This window comes from Hippoglossus hippoglossus, chromosome 3, assembly GCF_009819705.1.
Source record: "Hippoglossus hippoglossus isolate fHipHip1 chromosome 3, fHipHip1.pri, whole genome shotgun sequence".
In the NCBI taxonomy this organism is placed as follows: domain Eukaryota; kingdom Metazoa; phylum Chordata; class Actinopteri; order Pleuronectiformes; family Pleuronectidae; genus Hippoglossus; species Hippoglossus hippoglossus.
The window spans coordinates 10,694,818-10,706,820 of record NC_047153.1 but is presented as its reverse complement, the minus strand read 5'-3'; positions in this window follow the sequence as shown (position 1 = coordinate 10,706,820).

Genomic DNA, 12,003 nt, shown 5'->3' with positions numbered 1-12,003 from the left:
TACCGGAGCAGAATGGATGATATTAGCTTCTGCTGCATCTATGGAATATTTGAACATTTCTTCCATGTAATGTTAGTCTAGACTTCAGAAAGTCAAGCAGGTACAGTGTAAAGTGAACTGACACCTCCATGCTGAAGACTTACTTTGAATTTATGATAAATATCAAGGGGGCCTGGATTCATGCTGGGATACTTTCACCCACTGTGGTTAATATCATGTGTTTACAAGGGTCTGTTGTACAGTTAAAGAAGAATAATGATAGTGATGGTAATAATGAAAATGTTTAATGTTCTGAACTGTCAGCAAAAAGTTGTCAGAACATGAGTAGTGGGAGTCCCAGTGAAAAGGAATTGACTGGGTAATCCTAAAGATGGAAGCTCTCAGGAAGATGTTTTGTGCAATGACATAAAAGTACACCATTTAAATGTATCTTCTCACATTTCCATGAATAAATGCAACGCTTTAACTGTTGCACTGTCATTTTGACTCTATGAAAAAAAAAAAAAAAAAAAGCATCCCTACCTCAGCTTTGAGGAAACATAAATTGCGAGAAAGTGCGAGACAGCATTAAACACTATACAATAGCCTCTGAATGATAACAAGTCAATCAGAGATTCAGCCGGCAGCACCATCCCATCTCTTACTTCAAAGTCCTTCAAACTTTAAAAACAGCTTACTGTGTGTGGAAGTTTGAAACTCTTGCAGGTCCTGAATTCACATTCACGATGAACAGTTCGGATTGGCACCCGTGAAACTCTTCTTTTAAAGAACAATCAATAAAAAATGCTCACAACTCTGTTCAAAGCAAATGTGCATCAAATACGTTGTAAGGAACCAAATTAAATATTAAAACACTTTGACCTGCCACTGCAATATGCATCTGTGTATAAAGATGGATGATGCATCACCACTTCCTCCCAATATCCAGAAACTAAGCCAAAATATCCCAGGTGAGAATGACTGGAGCCAGAGTCTGCACAGTAGTGACCACAGTGTGGCGCCACTGGTACATCCACCAGTACGTGAATTCAACCAATCAGGTCAGTCAGTCTTAGCTGTCCATCAAAAGAATTTCACCCCGTTTTTATTGCATTAAATAACTTAAAACTAAATGACAGAAACCATCATTAAGAAAAACTTTTTGGACATTTGAGTTTTTAGTTTTGTCCATCTCCCATCTGTTAACATGGAGGAGGGGGAATCATACAGTTGCTCCAAAGTGCTGTGAGCTGATTTACATCCTAGAGAGTTATAAAAGTTCATAACATTAATAATACAAATTCATTTTGGTCATAGGTATTGCAAACACATATTTACATTGTCTTGATTTGTTGTTGTCTTGTTATGATCCTTATCATCATAGAGCAGCGTACCTGTTGAATGCCAGAAATACTGAGATGCCACTTTACCTCGTGAGCGTTTCAGAATCTATCCTTTCAAACATTCAATCATCTAATCATTATCACATTCTGCTGTGTTATGATATTAATAATGATGAAAATAGACCCGGTCAGGCTCCATTAATGCAGTATAATACAAAAGGCCTGCAATGAGTCCTCCTTCACGACCATTATAATGATCCGTTTGTAATGCATCTGTTTGAAAGAGGTGCTGATTTATTGTGATGGTCGTTTTGGAGGCTGTAATTTGCGATGCTGCCCGTCTGCACTGGGCTATACTGAGAGGTGTTGTTAACGTTTCGTCAACCGTAATTAATATAAATGGGATGGAGAGAATGTTTGGAACACCTCTCGGTAATGATACGTTATCATAACAGCAGCGGTGCATGAATTACTCACTCGTAATATTAATATGTCACGCTCGGGTGGAGATAAAAAGAGGACAAACCGGTGATGTTGTGTTGTTTTTACGTCTTAGGCATATTGTACTGTTGCGATACATCATTTCCAATTTGAAGATCCTGTGTCTGTGTCTAAAATACTCTCTCACTATAGAAGATCGTGAGGTTTTGTAGCTGCAGCTTGGTTCCTGGGAATCCCTGCTTTAACTGGGCGCTGCCATCTTTGTGACCCACCATCAGCTTTATTAATGCTGTTGGTTACGTGGATGAGTTTCCCTGGCTCTTCCCATGCTTAATATTTCTTTTATCTCATGTCACTCGAGAATCACTAATTCAAAATTATTCGCCGCTGCACTTTCTTGGGCCGTCAACAATACAAACATAACGTTTCAAAGTTGATCAGATGATTCGTTGAGAAAATGGAAGGACGAGATGGTTTCAGTATTAGAAATTCGAATCACAGTTTCATTCAGACAGCTCTGGCTGGGCTTGCACTACAGAATATTTGAATGGGGCAACTAGAGCAAAATGTTTGGAGGTGGGGATAATAAAGTTACTGGTTGAGTGATAGTAGTTTTGAGTCACGTGGCTCTATGCACCCTGAGCCATCAGAATTCAGAGAAATGGGCCAGGAGATCACAGTGGAAGCAAGGAGCCATTAAAAAGCCATTTACCAGACAGCTCCCTGCTCGGCAGCAGGGTAATGAACAGGGCTCAGCTGAAGAGTTGGCTCTCTGAGGACTGCTACATTTACTACTTCCATTGAGACAGATGGAAAAACAAAGGATTACCTAAGATTCAGCTGGGATGGGCTGCACCTTACTGTACGGCGCAAAGAGACAAGGTCTGTATCACAATAAAGAAAGTTGTCCAACCTTACAACAACTCAGGTTATCATGTCATCTATATAGTAGCAATGTTCAAAAGGCAGATTTTTCCTCTGACTAAAACATAAAAAAACACACATTGGGGATTTTTCATCTAAAATAACATTTTATCTACGATTACAGATTGCTCACAATATAAATATCAGATTTTGGGTTGTTCCAAACTATTTATTTCCCTGGCGATTAAATTTAATCGTGGACCTTTCGACTTTAATGTGGCTAATGTTAGCAGTGCTAGCATCAGCAGCCTTCGTTCCTTGCAGTTTAACGTGGTAATGCCTGTGCTGAATGTTATTATTATACCTCTGGTCGAGTGGTTGTTTTTATCTGACAGTCTACATACAACCTAGCTTGTGGCAGGCAACTGTAAAACATCTTACATGCAACGGTTAACCAGAGTTGCATATTTAAAGACTATTCTGGGAGTAACTGTCGAGGTTAGCAGTGTTTAGTTTATCTGACTTATGGTACACATCCATAATCAGGACTGTTAACAGTGTTTAAGGCCTTGTTTTGATCCTCATTCAGAGGAGTAATGATTTCAGTCTGTTTACTAAAATCAAATGAGCAGACACAGCTTCACCCCCTGTCTCCGTCACAACATGCTGCCACAGCATGGCAGGCTCATTTCAAGTTGCATGTGTTGCCATTACTGGCATACACTGATAATTCCCACCATTAAAACTGGAAAATAGGATTTGATGTTGTGGCTTATTGGTGTATTTCCAAGATGTCCTTCATTTTGAAATAGTTTATTTATAAGTTGTATGAATCTGAAATATAACGCAACTTAGATAACTTGCTGTACAGGAGGCAACACAGGACACATTTGCAGTCCACCAACCCAGACACAAACCTTTTACCTCATTTCCCAAAGTAATCATACAGAATATTCTAGTTATCATCTTCAAAATGTACTGTGAACTTTAAACATACGAGCCTGATCCACAAAACAGACATGCACCTACCTCCTGTCCAGCAGGGGGTGTGCATCTTTCCTGATTATACAGCAGCAAACCTATGAAGCCATCCATTTCCCCATCCCCAATTGTGTGTAGCCTGAGAGACAGGTTAGTTAATGTGTTCGTCCGGCTCTGTTGGCAGGGGTTACATCTGTGGACGCTGTGGAGTGCCCCCCCGACCCCCACCCACCCACCTCCCACTGCCACTGTTTCAAAGGCTGCAGCAAACATAAAAGTTCATTTCCCTCATTTCCATTTCAATCTTTTCACCCCTCCTTAGTTATACTTTGTTCTAGTGCAGCCAGACACGGTGGCATGATGCACACTCCATCCTCTCGAAATGAGGTGAAACTGGTACCACCACCACCACCTCCTGTACTGCAGAGCTGGGATTCATTTATTTATTACATTTGTCAGAGAAAATGAAGTATGTGCCTGTTCAGTGTGAGACCTCATAAAAGACATAAACCTGTAAATTGGAAAGTGATCTAGGGGTTCAACATAAATAACCAAAAGGGCTCCTTTTGGTAATGAAACAATATGTAACAGAAAAAGGAGAAAGTCTCCTCACGATCACCTCACGCATCAAAAATATTAAGTACATATATATAAGTACAAGTCAGAGGAGTGTTCATTAAACACAATTTCTAAGTTTGCACCTTAGCGTTGATGGATGATTCAAATGAAGTATTGATCTTTAGTATTGTTGGACAAAATTCAACTCCATTCATATTAATGAGTCCAGTTTTAACGGGCTATCACCATATAAAGCAAAGTTCTTCCTTTGTTTGATTTCTCTACGTATATATTAAAATGTTCACAGTAATTTTCAATATCAGATGCAGTATCAAAATCCGCCCCCAGGGTCAGACCTTTTATTACCCACCCACCTGCTGTACCTTTCCTCCACATCCTTTATTTTTTTGATGTTTGGTTTTTAACATGGCTCACTGAATCTTTAATGGTGTCAGAGATCATAAGTCACCATTGTAATTTTTGCAGTAATATTCAGGAGAGATGTTTGACTTCAGCCTTTGGTTCAGATGGAAATGCTCGTTGGATCCGCCATTGATTGCAGGGTCCTCATTACATCTGTGGGGTATAGATACGCTGCTTTGTGTCTGTATCTGTATTTATGTGCTTTACTCCGCCCGCCCTAAGTATGAAAAAAGGACCCATTAAGCCCAGATGGGTCGTAAGATGTTTAAAGCCATCCCGGTGTATGAAGAAAGATACTGTCAGAACTCCCATGGTCTGTGCGGTTGCAGGGAGGTTAAGTTACACTGGGACACAATCCATGCAATTAAAAAGAAATGAGAAAATAAAATCGATGCAGATCACTTACACTGTGGTGACAAAAGACTCAACAGGGGACAACACAGACCTAAATCTTAATTAGCAGGAATATTGATGCTGCAGCACAAAGGACGATCCAATGCAGTAGCACATTGTGTTCAATGTGTGTCGCAGGTTGTGATTCCTGTAAACAGGAAAAACTGAGGACATAAACTTTACAGCTGATGTTAAAATCTAATCTGAAGCGTAGTATTCTGTGTGCCTCGAGTTATAATTGAAAATAAAATGGAGACTAAAGGTGAAGAGGTACTCCCAGAGCTAATTCTTCCGCATGCCCCCCAAGTGCTTGACTTGTAATAGAAAAATCTTGAGTTAGTATCTGTCTGTGCTATCTGGGCGGGCCTGATCCATCACGGCGTGGAGGAATTTACCGGTTGAGACATGAATCCTTTGTGGCAGTTTAGGTTTAAAGTGTAAGCTCAGTATTCTGTTATGTCTTGTCAGCAGGGCAGTTAACCGAGAGGACGGCGTTTCCGATAGTGAATCACTGGAGTTGGGCTCCCTCCATCTTCTATCTAATAAAGGATGTGTACAATGAGATCTCGTAAAAGACTTTCTTTTTATACCTTTTGAGCTGAATTTATTGTGGTTTATAGTGGTTTTAAATTGTCACACTTCTGTAATTAGCTTAATTCTGTCTGTGCCAAAAATGGTTACAAACAGACCGGGGCAAGTTGCGATCCATCATTTTTTATTTCTGAAGCAATTGAACGGACTTTAAAAGGGCTTTAAATTAAGGGGGTATAAACCTCCCCAGTGACCACCTGTAGGAGATCCTCAGGCACTCCCACTAAGAGATGTGTCTTTCATGGTGTCCTGGGTTTTGCCCTAAATGGTCCGTTCAGCCATTCTTTTTGTAATGTCAGAGAAAAAAGACATAAAGGCATCACTGAGGTCACTGAAGTGCCAGAATCAACTGAGCTGGTTCCTCTCAAAGAAAAGGAAAGGCAGTAACACTCATCAGGGGTCTCTGGACTGTTGAAATCATCTGTTGAGGAGATCACCTTCCTGTGCAGAAAGTGTGATCCTGACCAGAGGCCCCGGCAGTGCTCTTAGAACTAACGTTACAAGATGTAACGTTTCTAAATGGGTTTGACAGGTTGAAGTTGCTGGTGTGCTTGGTGTCCTCGTCCATGGATGGTCGGATAACTTTCCAGTTGTGTGGATGAAAAAGCAGCCGTGGTTGAACCCTTTATTTCTATTTAGCTCTGTTTTCATGGGAACAACTGAGTCCAATACAATGAACGTCTTCTTTAAGAAAAGGTACCGTTACATCCATATTACAATGAGGATTCCTCCTTCGCTATGATGTCATGATATCACGCTTTCCTTTAGTGTGGCTATTGACAAGTTTTGACTCCTTGATTTTCAACATGGTTGGACAGCTTGTTGTATGAATTAATTAAAATTGATCATTAGCCAACCCTTAAGTTAGGGGATGTCTGCTTGGACTCAAACAGGGTGGAAGTCCTCAGTGTGCAATGGCTTCGTCGAGAAACCCTGACATTTAGGATAGACTCTAAACAAAAAATCTTATATTTTGTGTTTTCTTCAGACATTTACAATTCAACACCAATTTATATTTTAATATTGACACTGAAATGTGATAAATAATCAATGAGTAAATGTTATTTCTGTACATTGGCTGAAACCTCCTCTGTTTACCACAGCCCAGGTACCCAGTGTAATGACATGCAGGCCAAATAAGAAGCAGAGCTGAATGTGTTCATCTGTTTATCTGTCTGGAGTCCAGAGAACCAGACCCCCTCAGGGCTACATGCCCCACTATCAACACAAATACCACCCCGACTCTCTGTGTGACTTAGACTTAGACTTATAAGATACTATATCTGTGTATAGTGGTGCTGGAACAAATTTTCCTCTTCTTAAAACAGAAGAATTGCATTGTTATAAACAATTTACTGAACCCTGTGTATAATTATGTGTATAATGAATAGTAGGTCAGTTCCAACTGCAAACAATAGAATTAGGGGTAGATGCTATTCCACTATATATACAGTATATATATTGCGATCAGTAGGTATCTGAATTACAACTCTACAAAGAAAGTAGAACACAATTTTATTTTATTGTTTAAAAAAAATTACTCTTGCCTTAAAATATTGCTTTTGGATTCTTAAATCAACCAAATATTTATCAGTACCACCGTCGAAAGTGATACCATAAAATCTCATTAAATAACATAATATCTTACCATTAAATAATTTAGAATAAATTCAATAAGACCTGGGGGTGGATTAGCACACGCACCTCACAGCAAGAAGGTTTCTGGTCCGAATCCCAGTTTGGCCGGGGTCTTTCTCTGTGGAGTTTACATGTTCTCTTGGTGATGTTATTTGGAGACTTGAAATTGTAGATGTGAATGTGAATGAGTTTTTCTCTCTGTATAATGACCCTGTGATGGATAGATGACTAATTGAAGCTCCTTTCAATGTCCATGACACAAAGTTTGGAGTCAAACACAAGTGAATATGTAATAACATTGAACCTTGAGTATGAAGAGCCTGGAGTCAGGAAAATGTCAACCTGGTCCTCCGGAATGATTAAGTGCTAAAATGGGATTTCAGTTGCCAATACAAACATGTTTGCTCACAGTATTTCTAATGATCTCCTTTCCATTAGTCACATTAGATAATGTTTGAAATAATTTATATAATATCAGTTTCAAATGCTCTCATTCTGTTTTTATCTTTCACAAAATGTAAGAAATTCTACTGTGTGGTGACAACACTGTGAAAAACAATTACAGCTGCATGAACAGGTTGAGGTAAAGAGGGTTTAAGAAGGTTTAAGCATTTCCTTTCATGTGCTTAAAGGTGCACACTGGTGATGCAGGTAACCCTCAGAATGATTGTAGCGTAGTGCGCGCTTAACACAACAGCGGAATTCCCTTCAAGCCCTGTCTGTGAGCATGATATGCCTGTAGCAAATGGATTTAGTCTGTAGGATTAGACCATGTAGAGTGTCCTGTGTGCATGTATTGTCGGTTGAAATGGCTTTGTGCACCAAAGCATTGCATTTTATATAAAAAGGAAGAGAGCTATATATATACTGGATAAAGTGTTTGCTGTTTGGTGCTGACATTTAGGGAAGCAATCCCAAAGTTCTCACTCTCGGCTGTTTTTCATGAGGTGATGGGGAACATATTTTATCGTGACACTTCAGACTAGACTGCGACAGTTGTAGGAATGTGTGCCACAGAAGAGGAGACTTAACAATCAGCCTTTGGGTTTAGAATTCATACGATTTCGATATTAAAATGAATTTGAGGCTTCGAGGTGCAGAGGCTCGTCCCGACAATTCCTCAAAACTCAGTTGCAGTGCAGCTTTTTGTGGAGGTGAAGTTAAAAAAAACATTTGCAGTACTACAATGCAGCTCTGTTTTTTATAATCAGTAGGTTTCTCTACACTCCATTACACATTGAATATGTACGCTGAATGATCCCACTGTGTCTGTGTGACATGATGATAACTTGGAATTTTTATGGCCCGAGAGCGTTAAAAATTTGATTATCTCCTAAGTTCTCTTGAAGCTCTGACATCCTAGTGGGGATGATTTATTATTTCATATAATTCAGCACTTGCAAAGCATGAAATAATTTCGGCGATCCCCCTCGGGAAAAATAAGTTATTATTCTAGACAAACACGCGACAATGTACATGATGGCATTTCAGGAAATATTCATATGTCTTTGATATTTATTTAAATGCACAGTAAATCCCAACGAGCATAACAACAGCTGGCTGTATGAAGCTGTGGCAGCCTTGTTTTACTGGCACCGTCCATCCTGATGCAAATGTTATGACAATGGATGGAATGACTATTGAAGGCCAGATTGACTGAAGTGAGTTTTGTTTTCCTCTCTGTGCCGTGGGCGGGGAAACAGCTCAGTAAGTATCTGAGTTGGTGTCCGTTGTGTGGTCAGTTAAAAACCGACATATAGGTTTAGCAGGTTGTCAGGGATAAAACAGACTTCTGAGGAAATACTGCAGACCGGAGCTGTAGGCTGTCGCGGATAGCGGCCCAGCTAATGGCCGACCCATCGGAGCAGCAATCAGCCAAGCTGGCTATAGACCAGCCCATCTGGCTGGTGGCTAGCCTGGCCACCAATAAACTATCTCACAGCAAAGGCAGGGCTACTAATCTGTCTCTACTACTGAATAACAGAACACTGAAAATCCTTTGACAACTGTGTGGTTTTAACTGGTGTTGACTGGGGGACTGAATGTGCTGGTTAGAATAAATGAAGAAATGATAACAAATGAATCAATTTACAAGTATTTCAAATACCCAGACAGTACTATATGGACTGTAATGTAGAATTGTTGTAGGTTTATTGTAGGTTTATTACCTGTACCAGAAAGCAGTGTACCTTGGATTGTGTTTGATTGAAAACTCTTATTTGATAATAATGTGTGCAATGATAATTACATTATTTCTTTATGTATTTTGATAATTGTCTGCACATTTTAACTATCCTGTTATTCTACTAATACTGACAGTCATGGTAATTATGTTCACTACAGTCATACTGCTTCATCTCTAATGTAGTCACACTTGTAGTCAAAATTATATAACCATTACACTCAATATAAACAGGAACCACTTACTATTTTATTAAGTGCTCAGGCACTGACTATTGTATCAAGTGCTCAGGTTGTACTGAATGAATTACAATATTGAGCAAATGTAAAATTGTATACAGTTGTATTACTGGAGGAAATATTCCTCCATATCAGTAATGGTTAGAATTGTGTCTCCATCAACCAGGCAGCAGCATACATTAAGTCATCAAAAATGAACAAGAGATTTCCAATGACCAAAAATTAGATGCTTTACAGTCATGGAGATAATATAGAGATAATTATATTCAATAGATCCAACTATGTCGCATGTAATATGTGATTTGCATACCAATACCGTCACTTTCCTGAGTTTGATCTGATACTTTCTGCTTATTTTTCCTTCTGCTAACATATCTGCACAGTGCACCCTCGACATGAAATGAAATAGTCATAGATTAAAGTCAACCAAAGAAGCAGTTTACCTGTTTGACAGCTGGATGGCTCTGAAATAAGAAGATAAACCGCCGGCTTTCCTTTGACAGTTCACTATAACATTCTGCTAAATGTCTCCTCACTGGTGTATAATGACGACTGTATCACTATGTGGCGGCAGGGACCTTTTGGCAGGATTATGACAGCCACTCTTCCAGCCCCAGCATGAACACAGTGTTGTCGCCGGAATGCAGTTTTGAACTCAAAACTGCAGCAATTTACCAACTCAGTGAAACTGTAGGCTGCTGTGAATGTGCTGCACTCTTCGGTTCACACGCTGACAACTCCAAGCAGCTCGAGTGGTTTTAAAGGCGTGCGGCTGAGCAGCCGGCGAACTCACGACAAAGAAACAGCGAAAGGTACAAAAACAGCTGGAGTATAATAAAGCTGCTTTCAGACATGAACTGAAGTCCAGACATTTTACATTTGAATCAGTTGCTAGCGAGGGGAAATTTGAGAGAATAAAATAATTCAAATATCTCAGGATGAAAAAGAAGTGCCATAGATGTAGAAGATGTCCACTTGGAAAGATAAGACTCGAGAGCTTTTGACCATGAGGGCCGATGGCGGTGTTGATTTGCCGTAAACCAAATCATGATTTCCACAGAAGAATTTATTGTATATTAAGTTATACGGCATCCTCTATACCCGGCGGCCACCCCTTCCCCAAATGTTCCAGACATTTTCCTAATGTTGTGAACATTTCTGACCTGGACAATCCTGCTGTCTTCTTCATATGTGAAAGTCAAACTCCCTCAACTCAATTTTCTGGATATTTTCTGTAGTTTTTATCCAAATATAGCTTAGAGTATAGAAGAATTCACTCAATGATGCACTCAATGATTTACAAATATAGGTCTGAATCTCTACAGTTAAGTTAAGGCCTTTGTATGATAATTTACAGCATTCACTTCAAATGCAATCAAATAATTTCAGAATTCAAAGGATATAGAAGCCACCTATGTGTGGTACACTTGAAAAGACACTGGATTCAGTTAGTGTACTATGCTGTGACTGTAAATATACACATCCTCATACTAAATGTATGAGTAACCAAATATTTTTTTGAAATTAAGATTCTCATGGTGGTGGATTGGGATGTTTTTAATGGGCACGGTGTCACAGCTCATAAAGGTGACGACACGGCTCTGAAGGCAGTAAAAAAACCTCTCGCATCACAATGACAGACTAATGTTGAAACATTAATGGCGGCGCCGAAGCAACGAGAAACCCTGGAGAAAACTAAACAAGCCTTCAGTCAACACGTCCCAATTTAAGTAATCCCTGTGAGACACTGGCAACATTCTTTCAACAAATTTAAACCCAGGCCTGACTAATGAGACAAATAGCTTGAAGTTTTTTCTGAGTAATAAAAATATTCTCACATTTTCTGACATCGTCTTTGTTTTTCTTCTCGGTTTGTGTCATATGCACAATTTTCCATTTTTTTTATGTTTTCTAATGGATTTTGGATTCTTTTTTCTTCTGCACTATTGTCTGTGATGTTCCATTTTCATTTGAGCTGAATCGCATAGGAAGTTAATGCAAACACACGAGTGGATACAAACACATGCATATTTGCACAGACTGCAAAAATTATTCCAGGAGACTTCTAGAGTAGGTTTGTAGAAAGGTAAAGATGTTCTTCACCTTCAGTCTGACCAGAGCTGGAGCTTCTCCTGCATAATCACACACTGGCTATTCTGCTGTTGCTGAAATTTGTCATTTTATTGAAGTTCCTCCAGGTGGGCCAACAGCTCCCCCGATGATCACAACAGGGATGAGATTAACCAGTATCACATTGACATTGAAAAGTGCGCCCCCTACACATTTAGTTGAACTATTCTTTATTTGTGTTAATTTTGCTGCGACAGGCTCATGTGACTGAAAAGGTTCTGTATCATAATCATTGAATTGT